General features: G+C 39.7%; 1 long non-coding RNA gene across 1 annotated transcript in view; it reads left to right on the top strand.

Moving 5' to 3' along the window:
• Nucleotides 1-2,961: 2,961 nt before the first annotated feature.
• Nucleotides 2,962-21,004, top strand: part of LOC139035916 (uncharacterized) — a 77,444-nt gene continuing 59,401 nt past the window's right edge. The window contains exons 1-2 of the long non-coding RNA XR_011488568.1: nucleotides 2,962-3,090; nucleotides 19,013-19,106. This is a non-coding gene — a long non-coding RNA (uncharacterized lncRNA). The remainder of the gene's footprint in view (nucleotides 3,091-19,012; nucleotides 19,107-21,004) is intronic.

Genomic DNA, 21,004 nt, shown 5'->3' with positions numbered 1-21,004 from the left:
TACCCTGCTGTATTACTTTTGTCTCCTTGCTTCACTGAAGCACAGACATTTCTTTGACATTTGGAGCAGTGGCTTCATGATGCAGGAGTGTTAGGAAAAAGGCTAGCTTGTTTTCACACATGGTTTTCTTTTATTAGTTTTACAAGGGAAGGGGAACTTTTGCCAAGCGTCAAGACTTTTCTTCACAGTTTGTCATCTACAATGGGAGAAGACAGTTTGGCCAGGCTCCCTTAGTCTCAGAAGAAAGATCTGCACTCTGTCCTTGGAGTCCTGTTTGTTTACTGCTGGTGAATACCGGCTTCCTGCCTCTGGGCTAAAGAGTCGCCCCTTTTATGAGAGGCTTAGGCTGGGTGGCACTAGCCACCTCCCCACAGTCATTGGATGATTTAAGATCTCATCAGCACAGAAACTGTAGATGCCAGGTCCACATTCAAACAAAGATTCAAAGGGAAAGGCCTTGGAAACAAACATGCTTGGATCTTACAGAAGCAAAATGTCAGCTGGTTGCAGCCAAGTTCTGAGACAATTTTAAAGGTTTCATTGTTCATCAGGACCAACTCTGTGAAAATGAATTTTCTTGTGAAAAGTCAAATGCTACAGCCACTCCCTCAGCCCTGGCAAAAGGACATAAAGAGCCCACATATGGAATAAGGAGTAGGTCCCACTCAGAGCACTCAGTTGCTCTGGGGGCTCTGGTTACCAGCTTGGTAACTTTCACCTGCATCAGAGTCTGGGGCTAGTCCAGGGTGGGGTGTCCCGAGAGCTACCTCACAGATGTTCCTGTGAGGATCCATGTCTCCCACCTGGGCTGGGGCAGGCAAATCTGCTCATGGCCTCTGGTGCCCACTCACCGTCCAATGCCCGGGTTCTCACCAGCATCCTTCTTGCCTGTATGGGAGCATCTGCCAGACTGACCGAGTTTGAGACGGGCCTGGACAGACCCTCCCTCTTGTCTTCTTTGGTTCCATATTCCCGGGCTTCCTGGCTGTCAACTCAAATAATCCCAACCAATGGCCTAAGTAGCCCTGAAGGAGGCTCCTGCTGAGACTGATCCTCTGAATATAGCCGAGTGGGTGTCCTTATCCTGGCCCAGGACTACGGGCATTGGACCTGCCTTCTGCGGGGGGCCCAGGATGCTTTGACCTCCAGGCTGCCGTCCCTGCAGCCTTAGCTTTGAATGGCTCCGAGCAGGCGGGCCTTTCTTCATCGGGGCCTCCCAAGGCAGCAGAGAAAGTGCCCCAATCCCGTTTCCCACCCTCTAACACACGGGGACTTTGACTTCCCTGGGTGTTCCAGGCCCTTCTTGTTTCAGCAGGAGGATCCTGTGTGTTTGATCTAAATCTGGTCTCCTGCTGCAAAGACCCAAACAATCTGAGTCAAAGCAGTATTAACAGGAAACCTGTCTCTTAAGGCCAAGAATGCAACCAAAATAGCTCCAAGTCTTTAATTCTGATAGCACCATTTGGGGAAGGTCTTTACCTGAGAGAAACAATAAGTGGAACTCTTGCCCCCAAATATTCTGGCCTGCAGGGCATTTCGAACCAGGGAGCCTAGGGCTGCAGGACTGCATAGAGCATCGGGGAGGTGAGACCCTCAATGCACAGCGGAGCACTGAAATTGGGGTATTCCCTGAGAGCCATGCAAGCAAAAGGTGTTTTCACTGAGGGAACTGGCCAAGTATTTCTGTTTGGTGGAAATAGCTGAGGATTTTAGGAGGAAAAAAAAAAAAATCCTGCTTTTTTTAAGGCACTTTCGTTTTCACTGTGAAGTATTTGTGAACTCAGAATACCACAAGGAAGAAAAGGAAAATCACCAATGATCTTACAATATGGAAAGAACTGCAGTAAAAGTTTCCTGGGAACTTTAATGTTTCTTTTATTTATACATGCATGCACACATGCACACCCATACACACATTTTAATGGTTTGTGTGCCTCTTTTTTTAATCTCTTGACCACCTATTTCCCCCTACATGCAGTCACTGCTGCCAGCTTCTAGACATACTCTCCCCACGTGCTAGTGTTTATTAATGTATTTATGTGTTTATGTTTTCATATGCAAGTGGTAGCATAGCGCAGTACTTTTGTGGACCTCCTTCCTTTTTTTTTTTTTTTTTTAACTTGACAATATATCTTGGAAAGTTTTCCATATCAGAACATACAGGTCTATTTAGTTCATTTAAAAAGTTTCATAATATTCCACCATATGATTGTACCATGATTTATCCAATCCCCTATGTGAACATTTAGATTGTTTTTAGGTCTTTGATGTTAAAAATACCATGTCTTCCTAAGAGTGGCACAATTGGGTCAGAGGATTCATATGTTGAGAGCTGTTGCTGGACTGCTCTCCACTAGTCTCAGTCCGCACTCCCATTTGTGAGATATACCAGGGTATTGATTTCCCCACACATAGGTCTAGAACCTGCTTGCCAATGCACAAGAGGTAAGAAATGCAGGCTTGATCCCTGGATTGAGAAGATCCCCTGGGGGAAGACATGACAACCTACTCCAGTATTCTTGCCTAGAGAATCCCATGGACAGAGATGCCTGCTGGGCTACAGTCCATTGGGTTGCAAAGAGTTGGACACAACTGAGTGATTCAGCATGTAGCATGCACCCGATACTCACACAGATTGCTATTACAATTTTAAAAATTTTGCCAATCTCAGAAGTGAAAAATATATCATCTATAGCTTGACTTTGCATTCTTTTCAAGAATGAGATTAAAAATATTCTCCCATGTTTGAGAGAATTTGCATTTTGTTTCAGCAAAACATCCATGTGACTTGCCTACTTTTCTACTGGGCTCATGGTATCTCTCTTTGTATTCTTCTTTTTTGAGAATAAGGTTTTTATTTTCAGGCCACTTACTCCTTTACTTCTTAACAGGAATGGAAGCTAAGAGCTGCTCACAATACAGAGTTTCTTTTTCTTTTTTAATTCCCTGCCTCACAGGCTGTCTGCTTCCTGGAAATATGGCTTATCTATGCAATTCCTCATTCAGCCTGTTCTCTGATGCTCCCTCCTGCTGACCAATCAAGGCCTGAAGTGGATCCTATCAACAATGACACACCCAACTCCCTCGGAGGTAATTGAGAGCTACTAGATCTTGCATCTCAATTTCTACCAGTCCCCTGGGAGAACTCTGCTTCTGCAAATTTTTGTTTTTAAAGATATGTAGCTTCAGACATTTAATTTTTGCATTGATCATTTTGGAACTTAAATGCTTCCAGAAGACCTTATTTTGTGCTTCATGATTTCAGAATTTTCCCTACTCCTTGTTCTTTTTCCTGTAACACGTTCTTTAGGTTATTTTTGAATCAGGATATGGAGGTTTTTCATTCTCTTGTCCAGTTGCCCTGGCTACTACCTCCAACACAATGAATAGTTGTTGTTCAGTAGCTAAGTCGTGTCTGACTGTGACCCCATGAACTGCAACAGGTCAGGCTTCCCTGTCCTCACTTGGTCATGATGAATTACTTTTTAAATTCTGTACTGTATGCTCATACTTTAGATAAGATTTTATTATCAGTATTCATATGTAAAACTGGCTTACAGTTTTCTTTTGGGGGCGCTATTTATCAGATATTGATATCTGAATTACATTTGCCACATAAAAAGAATTTGGAAATTGCAATTCTTTTCTTGTGTTCTGTGACAGTCCAAGTAGCTTTGCAGTTGAACAAATTGCAGAATTCCCCTGTGACACCATCAGGGTCTGGTGAATTATTTGGTGAGAACATTTTTACAATTTTTTTCTGTAACTTCTATAGTAATTCATCTTTTCAAAAAATTTTTTTTTAATCTCTAAAGGTTCAGATTTGGTCAGTTTTATTTCCCTAAAAGTTATGTATTTAAGTTAGGTTGTCAAATTTATTTGTTCAAAGTTAGCAATTTTAAGATATTAAAATTCTCCATTTCAATGAGAATTGCCCCTTTATCTCATTTTATTTGTGTATCTGTGCTGTCTTGTTTTTCTTGCTAGTGTTTCTCTACCCACCCCCGCCGCCAAAACAATAGCTTTTTGATATATTTGTTAGTTTGATTGCTTTTTGCTTTTCTAACTCAATGTCTGCTCTTTATCCTTATTAATTTATGTTTTCTGCTGTCTTGCATTAGTTTTCTATTTTTTAATGATATAGATATTTAATACTATGATTTTTTGCTCTCTGAGCACAGCTTAACCATGTTCTATAGTCTCCAGCATGTGTCTGCATATTTCTCCTTTCATCTATGATTTCTGCTTGGCAAACTTGCTGTGTTGTCAGGTGCGTAAATATTAATAGCATATCTTTATTATGAGTTATAGCCTTTAGCATTAAAGAGTGTTTTTCTTTGTTCCATTTATTGCTTTTTGGCAAGAATTCTACTTTGTCTGGTATCAAGATATGCCTAGTATGAATTTTCTCATCTTTAACTTTTATCCTTTCTGAACCTCTTTGCTTACTTGTCTTTCTTGTCTAAGAGCAGAGAGTTGAATATTGCTTTGTAAGTCAACTTGATAAAACTTTGGTTTTTATAGATGAGTTTAGCTCTTTCTTTTTCCTTGACACAAAGTGAAAGTGAAAGTGAAAATGAAGTCGCCCAGCCATGTCCAACTTTTTTCGACCCCATGGACTGTAGCCTACCAGGTTTCTCAGTCCATGGGTTTTCCAGGCAAGAATACTGGAGTGGGTTGCCATTTCCTTCTCCACTTGACACAAATGACATGTTCAGTTTCAGTTTTACCATGCTGTGGTCAAACTTTCTCTTTTACTTACTCTTTTATCTCGTTTTGGCTTTACTATTCAGGAAGATTTGTGTGTCTATGCTAATTAATGATTTATATAAAATTCCTAGTTCTCTTTTTCTTTAGATACTATCTATCTGTTGGTGTTCTACTTTGAACAATAGGGAAATTATAGAAGCCATTTCTCCTCCCTCCCTTTTTCTAAGTTTTGAATTTTAGGCACAAGTTTTATCTTATTGCTAACCTTTGTACTCTTCAATTAACTTACACTTCTTTTACTTGACTGGCCAGCCTCAAGTGATATCTTTTTACTCTCAGGTAACAGACAGTCAGTGATTTTGCTTTACAATTACTTTGTTATCTCCTCATCTATTCTTTGATGAAGAATGTGTTCAAGTACTTTGCTCCTTTTCTTTTAAAACCGAGTTTTTGTTTCCTTATTATTCAGTTTGCAGAGTTCTTAATATAAGTTCATTTAAAAAACTGGGATTTGCAAATATTTAATCTTTTTGTCCTCTTAACAGTTGAAGAGCAGTTCTTAATTTTGATGAGGTCAAGTTAATCAGTTTTTTTCCTTTCTAGATCAAGGTAAGAAATCTTTGTTTAAGCCAGAATCACAAAGATTTTCTCTTGTATTTTCTTCTAGAAGTTTTATGAACCATTTTGAGTTCAAGGAATGGGTCAAAGTTATTTTTTACATCTGGCTATCTAATGGTTTCCATCTTATTTGCTAAATTAACTGTCTTTTATCTGTTGTATTGTCTGTGCACTTGTTCAGTTGCTCAGTCATGTCTGACTATTTGCGACCCCATGGACTGCAGCATGCCAGACTTTCCTGTACTTCACCATCTCCTGGAGTTTGATCAAACTCTTGTCCATTGAGTCAGTGATGCTATCCAACCATTTCATACTCTGTTGTCCCCTTCTCCTCCTGCCTTCAGTCTTTTCCAGCATTGGGATCTTTTCCAATGAGTCGGCTCTTCGAATCAGGTGGCCCAAATATTGGACCTTCAGCTTCAGCATCAGTTCTTCTAATGAATATTCAGGGTGGATTTTCTTTACGATTGATTGATTTGATCTCCGTGCTGTCCGAGGGACTTTCAAGAACCTTCTCCAGCACCACAGTTCGAAGGCATCAGTTCTTTGTTGCTCAGTCTTTTTTATTGTCCAGCTCTCACATCTGTTTATGACTACTGGAAAAACCATAGCTTTGACTATAAGGACCTTTGTCATCAAAGTAATGTCTCTGCTTTTAATACACTGTCTAGGTTTGTCTTTGCTTTTCTTCCAAGGATCAAGTTTCTTTTAATTTATTTATATACATTGGTCAACTTTTGGTCTCTCTATTCTGTTATACTGACCCCTTTTTGTATCTTTGTACCAATATAGCACTGTCTTGATTATTTTATTAAAAAAATTTTTTTGGTCTTGATTATTTTAACTTTACAATGAGTTATGAACCAGGCCCTTTGTTTTCAAAGTTGTTTTGAATACTCTATGTTCTTTTAATTTCTGCATGAATTTTACAGTGACCTTGCCAATATCTCCAAAAAAGTTAACAAGGGCTTTGCCTTGGATGATGTGCTATATCTATAGATCAATTTGGGAATAACTAGTATCTTAATATTGAATCTTCATGTGCCTGTTATATTTCTCCATTTATTTACATCTTCTGTAACTTTCTTCAACAGTGTTTTATAGTTTTAAGTTTATAAGTTTCACATCTTTCTCATCTATTCCTAAATATTTCATAATTTTATGCTAGTGTAAATGTTTTTGTTTTTTAATTCAAGTTCTGCTTTTCCATTGCTAGTATATAGAACTATAATTGGTTTTGTATACTGATCTTAAATTCTAAGATCCTAGTTCTAGGAATCTTTTTTTTGTAGGTCCATAGTAATTTCTGGGGGTATATGATCACATGAATGTTTCCGTGAATCAGGTCAGTTTTATTCTTGGTTTGCAATCTGGGTGCCTTTTTTTTTTTCCCTTCCATGAGTTATTGCACTGACTGGATGTCCTTGGCATGTTTCCAATGTTGGGGGAAAGCATTTAGCCTTTCACTAATAAGTATGATGTTAGCTATAGATTTTTTTCAATAGATGCCCTTGATCAAGTTAAGGAAGTTTCCTTCTATTCCTAGTAAGCTGAGAGGTTTTTTTTTTTTTTTTTTTTTGGGTCAGGAATGGATGTTGATTGTCAAATGTTTTTATGTGACCACTTAATATTCATAGAGTTTTTCTAATTATATTGACTGATTTTTAAAATATTAAATCAGCTTTGAATTCTTGGGATAAGTCTCACTGGGCTATGAAATGTTATTCTTTATATTTACTTGGTATGTTTTAAAAAAGAAGTGTTTTATTTATGCTCATGAGGGATAGTGAATTGTACTTTAAGTATAATGCATAGAATGCATAACATGTTTGGGATGAGACTGAATAAATAGGGATGAGATGTGAAATACTTCCCTGGCCCCACTGAATAAATGAAGAAGTGTTCTTTTGTTAAATTAGTTGAGAATTTGTGTAGAATTAGTATTATTTCTTTCTTGTTTTATAGAATTTACCAGTAATAGATTTCACCAGCCTTCTGGATTTGAAGTTTTGTTTGTGGGAAAGTTTTAAACTACAAGTTCAATTTCTTTATAAATATAGATTTTTTCCCCCCCAGGTTATCTGTTTTTTTTTTTTTCTTGAGTTAATTGTGGTAGTATATATCATCCATTTCATTGAGGTTATCAAATTTATTGGTGTAAAATTGCCCATAATATCCCCTATTATTTCTTTAATATCTGTAGAATCTGTAATAATTCCAATTCTATCATTACAAACATTTGAGAATTTTTTTCTATTTCTTTTCTTTAGTAGTCTGTTTACAAGTTTATAAACTTCATTGCTTTTTTCAAAAATTTTTGTTTCATTACATTTTCTTCACCATCTTTCAGTTTTTTATTTTCTTATCTTTTGCTATCTTTGTTATTTCTTTTCCTTTGCTTACTTTGTGTTTAATTTTTCTTCTTTTTCTAATTTCTAAAGATGAAGGCTCAGATAATTGATTAGAAACTTTTCTTCTTTTCAAATGTAGGCATTTATTGCTATAAATTATATGCTGCTTTAGTGGCATCCAGAAGTTGTGATATATTATGTTTTCATTTTCATTCAGCTTGAAATGTTTTATAATTTTCCTTTAGTCTTTTTTATCCAATTGGTTATTTAGAAAGTAACTTAATTTCTAAATATTTGAGAATTTTCCAGAGATTTTTCTGTTCTTGACTTCTAGTTTAATTCCATTATGGTTAGAGAACTTATTTGATGTAATTAAATCTTTTAAAATTTATTGAAATATTTAATCAATTAAATTAATTTAAATTTATTAAATTTATTTTATGGTCCAGAATCTGCTCTTTCATGATGATTATTTCATGTGAACTTGAAAAGAATGTGTATTCTGGTATTTTTTGGTGGGTTAGTAATGTCAATTTTAGATTCACATGTAAGATTTATCATATGATACTTGTCTTTCTCCGTCTGACTTATTTCACTTTGAGTTCTTTTCCCTTTTCAGTAGTTTGATAGTGTTGTCTGGATAACAAAATGATTCTTCTAAATTGTATGCTCCTTTCTCAGTTTTAACTACTCTTTTCAGATTGACCGCTCTTGCTTTCTAAGTTAGTATCTGTTGGGCATTCTTTGTTTATTGATTATCAGTGTTATCAGAAGTCTCATTATCTTATGCAGGTCATGGGTAAGTGGTTTATCCCTGCCTACATCTGATTTAGGATCATGAAGATATGTTGGCATCTCCTTACTTTGTTAGATACTGCCTGTGGGCCTTGGTTTTGCTATCCTAGTTGCTCTGTTTATGAGAGGGGGGCTCTTAGGAGGGTTCACAATCTATGCAGTTGTCATCATTGCTGTTTTCTCAGAATCCTCTAAATATATATTGAAAATCTTGGATATATTTGTTTGTATTTTTGTTTGCTTGTTTTGGTTTTGGTCTTTGGTTGACAACACTTACAGAGTACTGGGTTCTTCTTCTCTTTTTCCTAACTTGAGCCCCATAGCTGCTGATCTCCTAATGGTCCTGTTCACCCATGCTCCTTATTCACGTTCATAGAGGATTCCCTATCACTCAGTGTTACTGACGATATTATTCATGGACTTATTTCCTCACTCTTATGTTTGGTCTGTTTAGTTTTAAGGAAGTTGGAAGATTATAAAAAAAACCTATTGGCCTCTGTGGTTAGTCATATCAGAGGAAGTTCATGGCTTTAAAAAAAATTTTGCCAAAATGTTATTCCATACACATTACTATGTTGTTATGCAACTTCCTCTTTTATACTTAAATTGTTTTTGAAACCTATCCATGATAATACATACATGCAAATCTGTATATATAACTTCTTTAATTGCTGTGTGATATTTTCCCGTTGTATTAATACAGCACATTTAATTTACCAACTTTCCTGTTCATTTGCATTTCAGCTCTTTCAAGTATTTCAGTATAACAAAAAAGACTGAAACAAACATTCTGACATATTTCTCTTTGAAATCATGTCTGAGAGTTGCTATAGAATTTATTTACAAAAGATTATCTTCAATCTTTTAAAATTTAAATAATATGAAAAAGTTTTATAAATGAAATATGGTATACAAATATTAGATACTTTAATTATGTTAGATTCTGGCCTTTTCCTGTCTTTTCAAAAGCTGTCTTATGTTTTGATATTCACTCTTTTGGATAGGAAAGGCCTGTTTTATTTTTTAAAAATTAAAGGTTATTAAAGTAAACATCTCCTTCCCCTTTGCAGGTTCTTTGAATCTGCTACCTTTCCCCTTCATGGCTCAACAGACCATAAAGAAACATACACATCAGAGAACCTTGTGTGAAAATCCCTATGTTAGTAGATTTCTATGGTGATTACTCTTGTAGTTTGTTCTAAATCAAATCTAAAAAGAAAGAGGAGGTGTATACTGAATTCCTTTACAGGGGTTTCCATTAGCTATCCATGTCCCGGAGGTTTCTGATCCAAGCAATTCCATCCAAGCCGCTTAGCCTGAACTGAAATAAAGGTTCTTAGTTGCATAATATTTTATTAACAAACAAGTGAGCCTGATTCTTTGGCCTGGAGGCCTGTGCTTTTCATTTGGGTGGATTAATTTAGGAAACTTGAGCTCAATTCCTTGAATTTCCTGTGTATTCTTTTGTGGAGGAAAGCAGTGATCCTAGTATTCTTAGATATAGTCCAGGCAGCTGTGACTACCCCAAAATAGAGCAGGTAAAATTTCTATTTTTACCCAAGTCACTGTTTAACAAGTACATTTATTTGTTCACATATTTGACAGAACTTTATGGGGCACCGTCTGTGTGACAGGCTGATAGGAGCTAAGGATGCAATGAAGATGGTGATATTGATTATGGTGGTGGTGTGTATAGGTGTATTTTCTTAATGGCTGGAGGGTACTTTTCCATTGTATAAAAGGATTGTATTTAATTTATCAATTTCCCTATTCATTCACATTTAGATTCTTTCACAATGTTTATTAATTATTCTAGTGATTTTCATCTTTCATCTTCACAATAGCTTATGAGATTGGCAATTTTGTTATTATCCTGATTTTATAGATGAGGAAATGAAGACAGAGAGTTTAAGTAATTTTTTCAATGCTAGTAAGTTGTGAACCTGGGATTCCACCCTAGGCAGCCTGGTTCCAAAGACCAAGAATTCTGCTCCTTCTACCTGCCTCAGAAGGATTCACTGTCCTAAGGATTCACAGGCTAACAGTTTGACATGTAGATAAATAAATTACAGTAAAAAGTAGTAAGAAGCAACAGACGAACATTTAAAGTACAGATGTGGCACAGAGGAGAGGGGACCAGCTAAGCTTTAGGAAGTTGGAGGAAGTCTAGCAAAGGAGATTCACCGTTTTGAAGGATACTCAGCCTGAACTGATTCTTTGAGAAGGCCATTTGCACCCATTCAGGCACACAGTGCGGGGTCCTGAATGACAGGGCGGCCCAGTGGACAGGGCTGCTCCCTGAAGTGAATCCACTGGGGGTCAGAATTTCAGAAGTTCAGACCCTCTTCTGGGTCTCAGTGGCTTTTGGCAAGTTACTAACTCTCCTGATGTGGTTGTCACTTAACTCACATAGTTGGTTTTAGTCTCAAAGGGAATATTAATCTGAAGTGCTTTGTAAATGACTAAGTGCTAGGCAACTGTAAAGGGCTTTAGTGTTCCTTAAAAGTGGAAGCAGTGACAGATTTTATTTTCTTGGGCTCCAAAATCACGGGGGAGGGTGACTTCAGCCATGAAATTAAAAGACCCTTGCTCCCTGAAAGTAAAGCAAGACAAACCTAGATGGCATATTAAAAAGCAGAGACATCACTTTGCTGACAAAGGTCTGTATAGTCAAAGCTATGGTTTTCCAGTAGTCATGTACAGATGTGAGAGTTGAACCATAAAGAAGGCTGAGTGCCAAAGAATTGATGATTTTGAATGGTGGTGCTGGAGAAGACTCTTGAATCCCTTGAACTGCAAGGAGATCAAACCAGTCAATTCTAAAGGAAATCAACCCTGAATATTCACTGGAAGGACTCAAGTGGAAGATGTGGCAGTGATATACACTGAGAAGGAGCAGCAATGACACTTCTTTGAATAATGATGTTCCATCAAGTTAATGGTGACCTTCATGACCCACCATGTTTCCCAAGCTTAGCAGGCCACTGCTGTTATGACTGTCCCCGCATGACCACACAGTGGATACTTAGGTCTGGAGACAACACAGCTCTGCTTCCTTCTGAAGCTGCTAATGAAAGAATTTTCCCCGCAGCTCATTTTTGTGTGTCCTCTGGCAGCTCTGAAGCTACTATAGATGTATGCAGTCCCTCTCAGGAAGCTTCACCATTATGACCAGCTTAAAAAACCTGCTGCCTTTAACTCTGGTAGTCCTAGGCTTCATCTGAAAAAAGCTTTAAAGCTTGTTACAGCTTTATAACATATCCCAGATCTTGAGGGTCTGAGTTCCTCACTCACTTTCTAGAAATTTCCACCTCATTGATCCTATGGCTTCTATGTCTTTGTCCAAGTTATTTTAGCATATTTTATTGCTCCAAATTATGTATTTTGAAGTTGGTTTTACACTGAATGACTAATTCATTTAATGGACATAAATGATTATAAGCCCTCAATTCTTTGCATCTGCCTTAATAGAAGTCATAGTTGAAGGCTGAAGCTACCATCTCAATAGTACATAACAAGGTGCCTTGAGAGGACGAACAGGTATTGACACATATGAGAGCACTCAACAGTAGATCCGTCTCAGTTACCCTCTGTTTATATTCTTCTCAGCTTTTTCCGGTGACCCCCGTCACAGTCCCGGCCCACACTGCACATCGCCCTCATCTCCTACTCTCCTCTCCGTTACTCTGTCTAGCAGACAGGCCCCCTTGCCTGTTCCTCCTTCCAGGTCCTTCTCTCACACCTTCACAACAGTGTTCCTTTGGCCTGAATGCTTTACCTCAGGTGTCCATGGGGTGGCGCACTCACCACCTCAGGTCTTTGTCCAGAAGTCACCTTTTCGAGGTTTTGTCCATCACTATGTAAAAATGCAACAACTTCCCAAAATCAAGGAAGGTGATTCCCTTCTGCTGCACCATCTTTTCTCCATAATCCTTACCCCCATTGGACACACTCTCTAATTGTTTATTGTATATTCCCCCCAACAAGAATGTCCTTTAGAGGACAAGATTTTTATCTAGTTTGTTGTATCTCTGGCTCTTAAGTATTTGGTGTGAACTGATGTGGTATGAACTATCTTTTAGTGAATGGATGGACATTATATCCTCTTGTTCAATTAAGGATTTCATTTGAAGGCATTCTTTCTTTCATAACATCTCTTCAAGTAAAAATAAATAGCTCTAACAGAATACAACACAAAAAATTCCATTTTCTACAGATATATTTTCAAACTGTTTTCTGCTTTTGTTTTTTGAAAAACATTTTTTTTTTCTGGCAGTAAAAGTAAAACATTGTGAGAAATTTTTAAAGGTACAACCAATTTAAATTACAAATAATCCCACAGAGTTAACTACCATGAGCATTTTGATATATTTCCTTCCAGACTTTTACATAAGCACATACATGTGCATGCACACTTTTTAAAAGAATACATAATTCTGTGTATTTGCATATATATGTAGTTGAGATTATACTGTTTAATTTTGTCATATACTGTGCCAGGAGCATGTGATGTATCATTGTTTATCTAAAGCATTTATGTTCAGAGGCATCTTAATATTGGCCACCTGCTGCAGAGAGCTGACTCATTAGAAAAGACCCTGATTCTGGGAAAGATTGAAGGCAGGAGGAGAAGGGGATGACAGAGGACGAGATGTTTGGATGGCATCACTGACTCAATGGACATGAATTTGAGCAAGCTCCTGGAGATGGTGAAGGACAGGGAAGCCTGGCGTGCTGCAATCCGTGTGGTCACAGAAGTAGGACATGACTGAGTGACTGAACAACATCTTAATATTGTATCATATCTGCTATCATATCAATTTGTTTAATTTGTCTGCTATTGTGGACATTAAGAAATATTTTTTCATTTCTATTTGAGTGAAAATTTCATTCCTTTCATCTACTTGGTTTATTAATTTTTAACACCTCTTTTCTCTATTCCAATTCTTCTGGCTTATTTTGCTCATAGAGTTTATATATAATCTTACCCACCATTTAGTCTTTCGTCCTTGTGACTTTTGAAGGCCATTTTCTCTAAGCGGTTTAGTGTCATCACATGTTTGCCTTTAATTCCTTAACTTTGGCTATGTCTTACCTTTTTTGTATTTCCTAAATTATTTCCTTTTTACACGATGTGTTTTATAGACTCTTTACTGTGGTCATTTGGGCAACGACAGTATGAGTCATGATCTGCAGTCGCTTCCTCTCCTCACCACTCGAAGCTCCATCCTGGCTTTCTGGGAAACCCCTTCTTTTAAAGAAAGTCCTCAGGACAACGGTGACTTTCTCTGGTGACTGGCTGAGTCTCAGTGCCCTCTGGAATCACCTTCTGGCCACCTGTTCCTGAGGAGAGGAATATTCTGAATTCTAGAGTCTTCTACATGTCCAGCCTCTGCCATGGGGGATGCAAGAATGTCACCCTCTTACGCAGTTCAGTGTGAGGGGCCGAGAGAGTGAAAGTACACTGTCCTGGGGAAGCTGCTCTGTGCAGTATTCGTAGCTAGAATGCTGGCAACTTTTCTCCCTCAACCTCTGTCTCTATACTTTAAGTTTTCTACTGATTTCTTCTTGAGGCAGGGTAATAATTTTAAGTCCCCTCTGTCCCTGGATCAGATCCAAGGAAGTGCTGACTGAAACTGGGGTTATTCCCGCAGACCTCAGTGCCAGAGATCTGAGATCCTTTTGCATGAAAAAGATCTTCGTTAAAGAAGAGGACTGTTTCTTAACAGTGTGGAGACGGGGCTTCCCTGGTGGCTCAGTGATAAGGAATCCACCTGCTGATGCAGCAGGCATGGATTCCATCCCTAATCTGGGAAGATGAGTTGCCTCAGAGCAACTAAGCCTGTGTACCACCATGACTGAGCCTGTGTTTTGAGCCTGGGAGCCACAACTATTAGCCCTTGCACCACAACTGCTGAACCCCACATGCCCTAGAGCTTGTGCTCCACAAGAGAAGCCACTGCAATAAGAATTCCCCCACCACAGCTAGAGAAAAAGCCCGCACAGCAACAAAGACCCAGCACAGCCAAAAAGAAATAAACAACTAAATAAAATTTAATAAGAAGTGTGGTGAGATAGCTGTCAATGGGATGCTCTTTCTCTGCATCTCAAGGGGTAACAGAAGATGAACGCCCCTGCGGGGTGTCCACAGTCGTAGCTCCCTGCCTTGCCTGAGTGCTCTTCCCATTGGCTTCTCTCTGCTCTCTCCGGGTCAGGAGGAGTTGACTGCTCTTGTGTGAACATTTTCTCTTCTCTCTGAGCCGACAGCCTGGATCTCTGACTGACTCCTGCACTGCTCAACTTCATGGCCTTCGGCGCTGTCCATGTGATTCTTCACGCGGTGCCAATTCACATGATAGACACCCCCCTGTGGGTGCCCTGGAAAGCCTGCTGTACAACGATCCTCAGAGATTTCGTTGATAGATTCCTCTTTCCCAGAAAAGTTGACCTGAAAGACTTCCCGTCATCTGGACACACAGAGCCCCAGTGGAGCTGAGGCCTCCCAGGTCCCACAGGTCCAGTGGGGACGGAGCCAATGCCTGATTCTGCTTCTCAATGTTTGCATCACAGTGCATATTCTAGTTGTCTGATTAGATAAACTCTGCAAGATAAAGCGTCCGATATTTTGGCAAGAGACATGGACTTAGGAAAACACGTTTCCTCAAATTTAAAGTTTTAAGCCTTCTTTTCTCTCCAGCTTTGTGGAAGAAAATACCTTTGGCAAAGGTCGGGTGGGCTGGCACCTGTGTCTGCTCAGCCTCAGGAACTGGCTCATGCAATAAGAACCAGCTTCTTCCAGATCGGATTAGAAGTCTCACTGATTGTACCATCTGCAGTCAAACATAACACCCTCTGGCCAGTGTGTGTTCTAACTACTTGGCTGTTTGGTCCCATTGCAATGCTGCTTTAATTGTGAATCTCTGTGCCGTGAGCTGGATGGTTATCTGAGAAGATCTATCTAGTGTGGACTGGCAGGGTCTTCCTGGAGCCCGTGGGTCACCCCCCCTAGGTGCTGAATAGTCATAGTTGGGGTTGAGGTTGATTTCAAAGACTTGCCACAGTTTCTAAGTGAAATTTATTGCCATAACATCACTGTCATTCACTTGACCTCTGATGGGCTTTCTTGAGTAGGAGGGAAGAGTCAGAGTGCTTCAGTGTGTGCCAGGAAAGTTGCCTTTATCCTTGGGCACCCTCAGAGAGCACTGGCTCATTGGTCCAGAGAGAGCAACTACACACATGCCACGGCTTTCAACACTCAAATCCCGCCTGTCTTCCATTTTGTAAATAACAAATCCACAAGAGATGGTGTGATGAAGAAGCAACGTTGCTCTTCCATGTTGTAAAATAGCCTTGAAGTGAATTTACAACTTGGAGTGTGAGAAATTCACCAGCTGGGGACCCAGGCCAAAAGGTTTTCTTGCTGTCAGTTTGCTCTGTGGCAGGATTAGGTGTGCATTACAAATCTCACACTTCTGACAATCCCAGCCATCTGGGATGAGGGCTATACAGGTAGCTATTTAATTTCTAGGCTGTATGTAGTATGGCCATAATATGGAATCTTACTGAGACTATTTACAAGCATGCTTTTGGAGCTATTTTAAGACATGAGAAGATGTTTATGGTGATATTAAGTTTTAAAACACGGTAGTACTGAAACTTCTTATTTTGTGTATCAGTTTTGTTGTTTGTATATATCTCCATGCTAAAATGCTATAGGTGATATTTTTGAGTGAATCCATTATAGGTACTTTCTAATATTTTTCATATGCGTACAATGTGTGTGAATTATTTTTATAATAAGAAAAGACATGCTATGGAAATAGAATAAGATTTTTAAAACTTTTATTTGTTAAAATAAAAAATAGACATAGAATGATATAATGAATCCCCATTCATGGACCATCATTCAGCTTCAAAAATTATCAATGATTGACTACTTTTGTTTCATTGATACTCTCATCTACTCACTCTGCCAATTTTGTTATGTTTTAATTAATAGACTTAATTTTTTAGAGTTGCTTTAGGTTCATGAAGAGTTAAGCAGAGAATTATGTAGAGTCCCCACATCTCCTTCCTACCCAGTGTCTCCCATTATTAACATCTTGCTTTAGTGTTGTTGGTACATTTTTTACAATTGATGAAACAATATTGAGAAGTTACTAACTGAAGTCTCTAGTTTGTATTAGGGTTCACTCTGTTTTGTACAATTCTATGAGCATAACTTCTTATTCCACAATTTATAGAGTCAGTTATTCCCAAGACCATAAACATCTGGGCCAAATCTACTATCTGAAGTTTCTGAACTGCCTTCTAATTATTTAGTCCAGGAACCAGTGAAGTGATGAAAAAGTCCTTGGAACCAAGTGAAAATGATAAAGTTGAGAAAACAGAAGACCATACGAAAAATCACTGAGTGGAGTGGGCTTGTGCTCAGTGGTATCTGACTCTTTTCGATCCCATGGAAACTGTGGTCCACCAGGCTCTTCTGTCTATGGAATTCGGTACATAAAAGCAACCTTAGTGCAAGTCATCTTTGCGCATAGTGTGGGCGGAGCCGCGGGCTGGGGAAGAGCCTGCATCCTGCCCTGATCAGTGTGGGCTGGAGGTGCCAGGACTCACTCTTCAGGGAGCAGTAACTTATTGAAGCACTGCTGTTGAAGAGGCAGGAGAGGGAAGGAGCCCGTAAAACTGCCCACTAGCCTAACTAAAGTCAGAACCTACAAGATAATTAAAAAAATAAAAAAGTAATGCTTGCGGCAGCCTAATTAAACAGAGGATTTCTCAGCGGTGGAAAGCGGGTGGGGCATGTGCCCGGCCATAACCTCACTGCTGCTCTTTCCAGACACCTACCAGACGCTAGTCAGTCAAATTCCCCCATGCTGGGATCCAGGTAAGGGATTGGGGAACAGAGATCATTTCCCCCAGGACCTGTGCAACAAGTCAAGAGTTTAATGCCTTATCCTCCCAACCAAGCATTAATAGACTTTGGGATCAATAAGTGTTGACTCAGACCCAAAATCTATCATGCCAGTTGTTGTAGAGACCACTTCGACTGCTTGATATTCAGCAATATCACCAACTGGCTTTTATTCGGACCCAGGCATGTCCACACTGGGCTGGGCTGCAGATCTAGTGGGGACAAAACAGACCAAGTCTGTACCTCATGGCGCTGATCTTCCACCACCGAACACTGAGGCTTAAGGGCACTGTGGTCTGCTCCTCCTTTGTTTTTTCTTCTGGGACCCAACCTGCCTTCACCCCACCCGATGTGTAACCAGAGGGGGACAAATCCTTTCATAGACATGTGTAGTCTGGGTTTCCTGACAGTACAGTAGGCCTGAAACCAAAGTCTAAGTGTCCAATTAACCGAATATTCTGCTTATTGTGATGGTGTGGTCCACTGCATCCTGCGCGGGTGCAGTCACAGAAAGGGCCTGCTGACTGCTCTTTCCAAAACTAGTCATTTCTCACCCAGGAGAAGTGCATACCTGCATACCTTTCCAGGAGAAGCATCAAACTCTCAACTCAGGACCACCTTGACCTCTTAAGACACTTTTCAAGTTAATCAGACAAAACCTACTTATAAAAGCAACTAGTAAACTTTAAAAGAGAAAACTAGAAGGGACTAAGTCTACATGATCTAAAAATATATTTATGTTTCTGCAGAAAATGGTACCTGGTAAGAGTTCTAGATATAGCCTTACCTCCTTTTCCATAAAGAAACAAAAAAATTGGATACTATCGGCTTTTCATAGAGAATATTTCTGTATGGTCTTACATTAGGTACTTCCAACAGCATGAGGGTTGGCAGTGTAACTGGCACTGTTTCACAGAGTGGGACACAACCCCTTGGGACGTATGTGACTGACATATATTCCCAGTCAGCAAGGGGCAAGATGGGCTTCCCTGATGGCTCATGGTAAAGAATCCACCTGCAATGAGACTCAGGAGACACAGGTTCAATCCCTGGGTTGGGTAAATCCCCTGGAGAAGAAAGTGGCAACCCATTCCAGTATTCTTGCCAGGTGATACCACCGAACACAAATGCAAGGGGCAAGATGGGTAATTTTCCAGCCTTCCCTCCAACCCAAATTAGTTGTTTAAACACTGACAGTCATGAATACAACAGTAGACCATGTTCCTCTTCCAGCTAGTCAAGTCACCCTAGTTATTGATATGAATTATTCTTAAATATACAGTTTACTTAGCAATACAAATAAAAATTTTAAAAAATACACCTTAAAATTAAGAATAAAAAACCCAACACAACATTGAAATGTTACTATACTGAACAAAACTTAGCTAACTGGAAGAGCATTTTGGAAATCACTAGAGAAATTTTGCCCCCTATTTGAAAACAAGACAAAACTTTGGGTGGGACAAAATTACACTCAGTAAATTTTCTTACTCAAATGGCATGCAAATTTCTGTTTCACCAATTCTGCTTTATCATAAATTATGTGAGAACTTATTTGAATGTGTTTTGCTTTACTTAAAAAAGGAATGACAGTGATCTTTTGATCATGTTTGCCTCCTAGGTGGAAACCTGTCATCAGGAGCAGTTCCAGAGGCAAACCTGCAGGCCTGCAGCCTTTCAGAAACACCACAGAAGACCTGGAGAGCTGCTAGCAGGTACCTTCATTGAGGCAGCTCTGTCTGCATCACGGCACCTTCCCTTTGCAGTTCATGACTCGGCACCGAATCTCTTTGATAACTTGCTCTGATTTCAGGAAGAAGCATTCTATGCTGCAGTATCTCTGTTGAGCCACTGACATGGGCCAGAAAATTGCTTTTTAAGTGGTCTGGTGAGGCTGGCAGGTACTTTCAGATCACCAGTGCAGTACAAGGAGCCTAGAAGGATCATCAGTCAGTTCAGTCGCTCAGTCGTGTCCGACTCTGCGACTCCATGGACTGCATCACGCCAGGCCTCCCTGTCCATCACCAACTCCCGGAGTTTACTCAAACTCATGTCCATTGAGTCAGTGATGCCATCCAGCCATCTCATCCTCTGTGGTCCCCTCCTCCTCCTGCCCCCAATCCCTTAGTTGCTGTCTAATTTGGTGTTCTTTCTAGATGCCCCTGGAGAAGGAAAGGGCAACCCACTCCAGTACTCTTGCTTGGAAAATTCCCTGGATGGAGGAGCCTGGTAAGCTACAGTCCATGGGGTCGCAAAGAGTCAGACACGACTGAGCGACTTCACTCTCTGTCTCTTCACTCTAGATGCCCGAGACCTAGGGATGAGGTCACGGTCAGGGATGCTAATTTCTTCTTGACTGTGGACATTTCAATTTTTCTGCACTCCACATTTCTGCTACATTGGTCTATTTTTTGAGCATTGCCTATTTTACTTCCCTGAAAATGTTTTCCTACAGTCTACCATCTCACTGCTGAGGGATTCAGCTCTAATCCCACCTCCCCCAGGAGCTTTTCCAGATCTTATCAGTCACCACCCCCCATAGATGCCCATAGTTTTTGTTCACATCCTAGTGGGCCTTGCGTCTTGTGCTTGCTTTCTCACTGCACTGCTGAGCTCTTAGAAGGAAGGCATCATTCTTATCCATCTCTGACTCTCTCCTCCCCATCCCCAGCCTCTATTTTGGCACAGTATATGGACCCTGAAGGAGCTTCAATTGTGCTTGAACAGAAGTAAAGGACATTTGAGATTTTCTCCATCATGTGGTTGATGTTTCCTCTGTCCCATAAGTAAGTGGAAATTGGATTGGGATCCGTGGAGTGGTCTGTGGCCCTTATAAAATCCAAAGGGGAGAGAACCTTGGTTAAAAGAAGAAATGGAGAAAGATCAACTTCTAATTTTCTTTGCTGAAGGTCAGATTATTACTTCTCTGAATTGCTTCCACTTGCTGATATGGAAACTTCCTTTAATTTGGAATAGATAAGAGTAATTTTGGGCAGATAAGATAAGAGCTCTGGGAAGCTGTCATTGCTCACTGGTTTGACAGAGATGCTGCCGCAAAATGATTACGCAAGATTTTTTTCTGTCTGTTTTGAACTATTAAAAAAAATCTAGGTTATTGATTTAAAAACAATAGATCAAGATTTCCCTCTGGCACTACTGGAACCCAGAGTGTACAGAGGGGGCTTCTGGTCTTCCAGAGAGCCTAGCATTTAGTAGATATAATGACTCACCATCTCTTTGGATTCATCTGTCATTACTTGATGGAAATGTTAGAGAGAATGAAGTTGTGAACTAGGATGAAGACCTTGTAAAGGAGTCAAAGACCTACTCAACCCTCAATATCCTTCTGTAACATTTGAAGAGGACTGTGTATTTCACAGCAGCACCTTGTGTTCCTGAGACAGGCATTATCATTGCTCTGATCCTGGGGAGGCATCATTGTATATCCTGTAGTTCCCATGAAAGGCCAAACACAAGCTGTCATGGAGAGTCTATGCTGTGCTAGGCACTGTTGAGTTTTTGGGATGCAGACACATAGGAGCTTAGGACATAGGGATACTTAGGAGCAAAATGAAGGCATAGGGAGATTCCCGCACCGTTTCCCTTCTGCTTC

This window comes from Odocoileus virginianus, chromosome 7 (genome assembly GCF_023699985.2).
Source record: "Odocoileus virginianus isolate 20LAN1187 ecotype Illinois chromosome 7, Ovbor_1.2, whole genome shotgun sequence".
Classification (NCBI taxonomy): Eukaryota; Metazoa; Chordata; class Mammalia; order Artiodactyla; family Cervidae; genus Odocoileus; species Odocoileus virginianus.
Note: the sequence above shows the minus strand (reverse complement) of the source record. Positions and strands in the feature narration are given on the sequence as shown.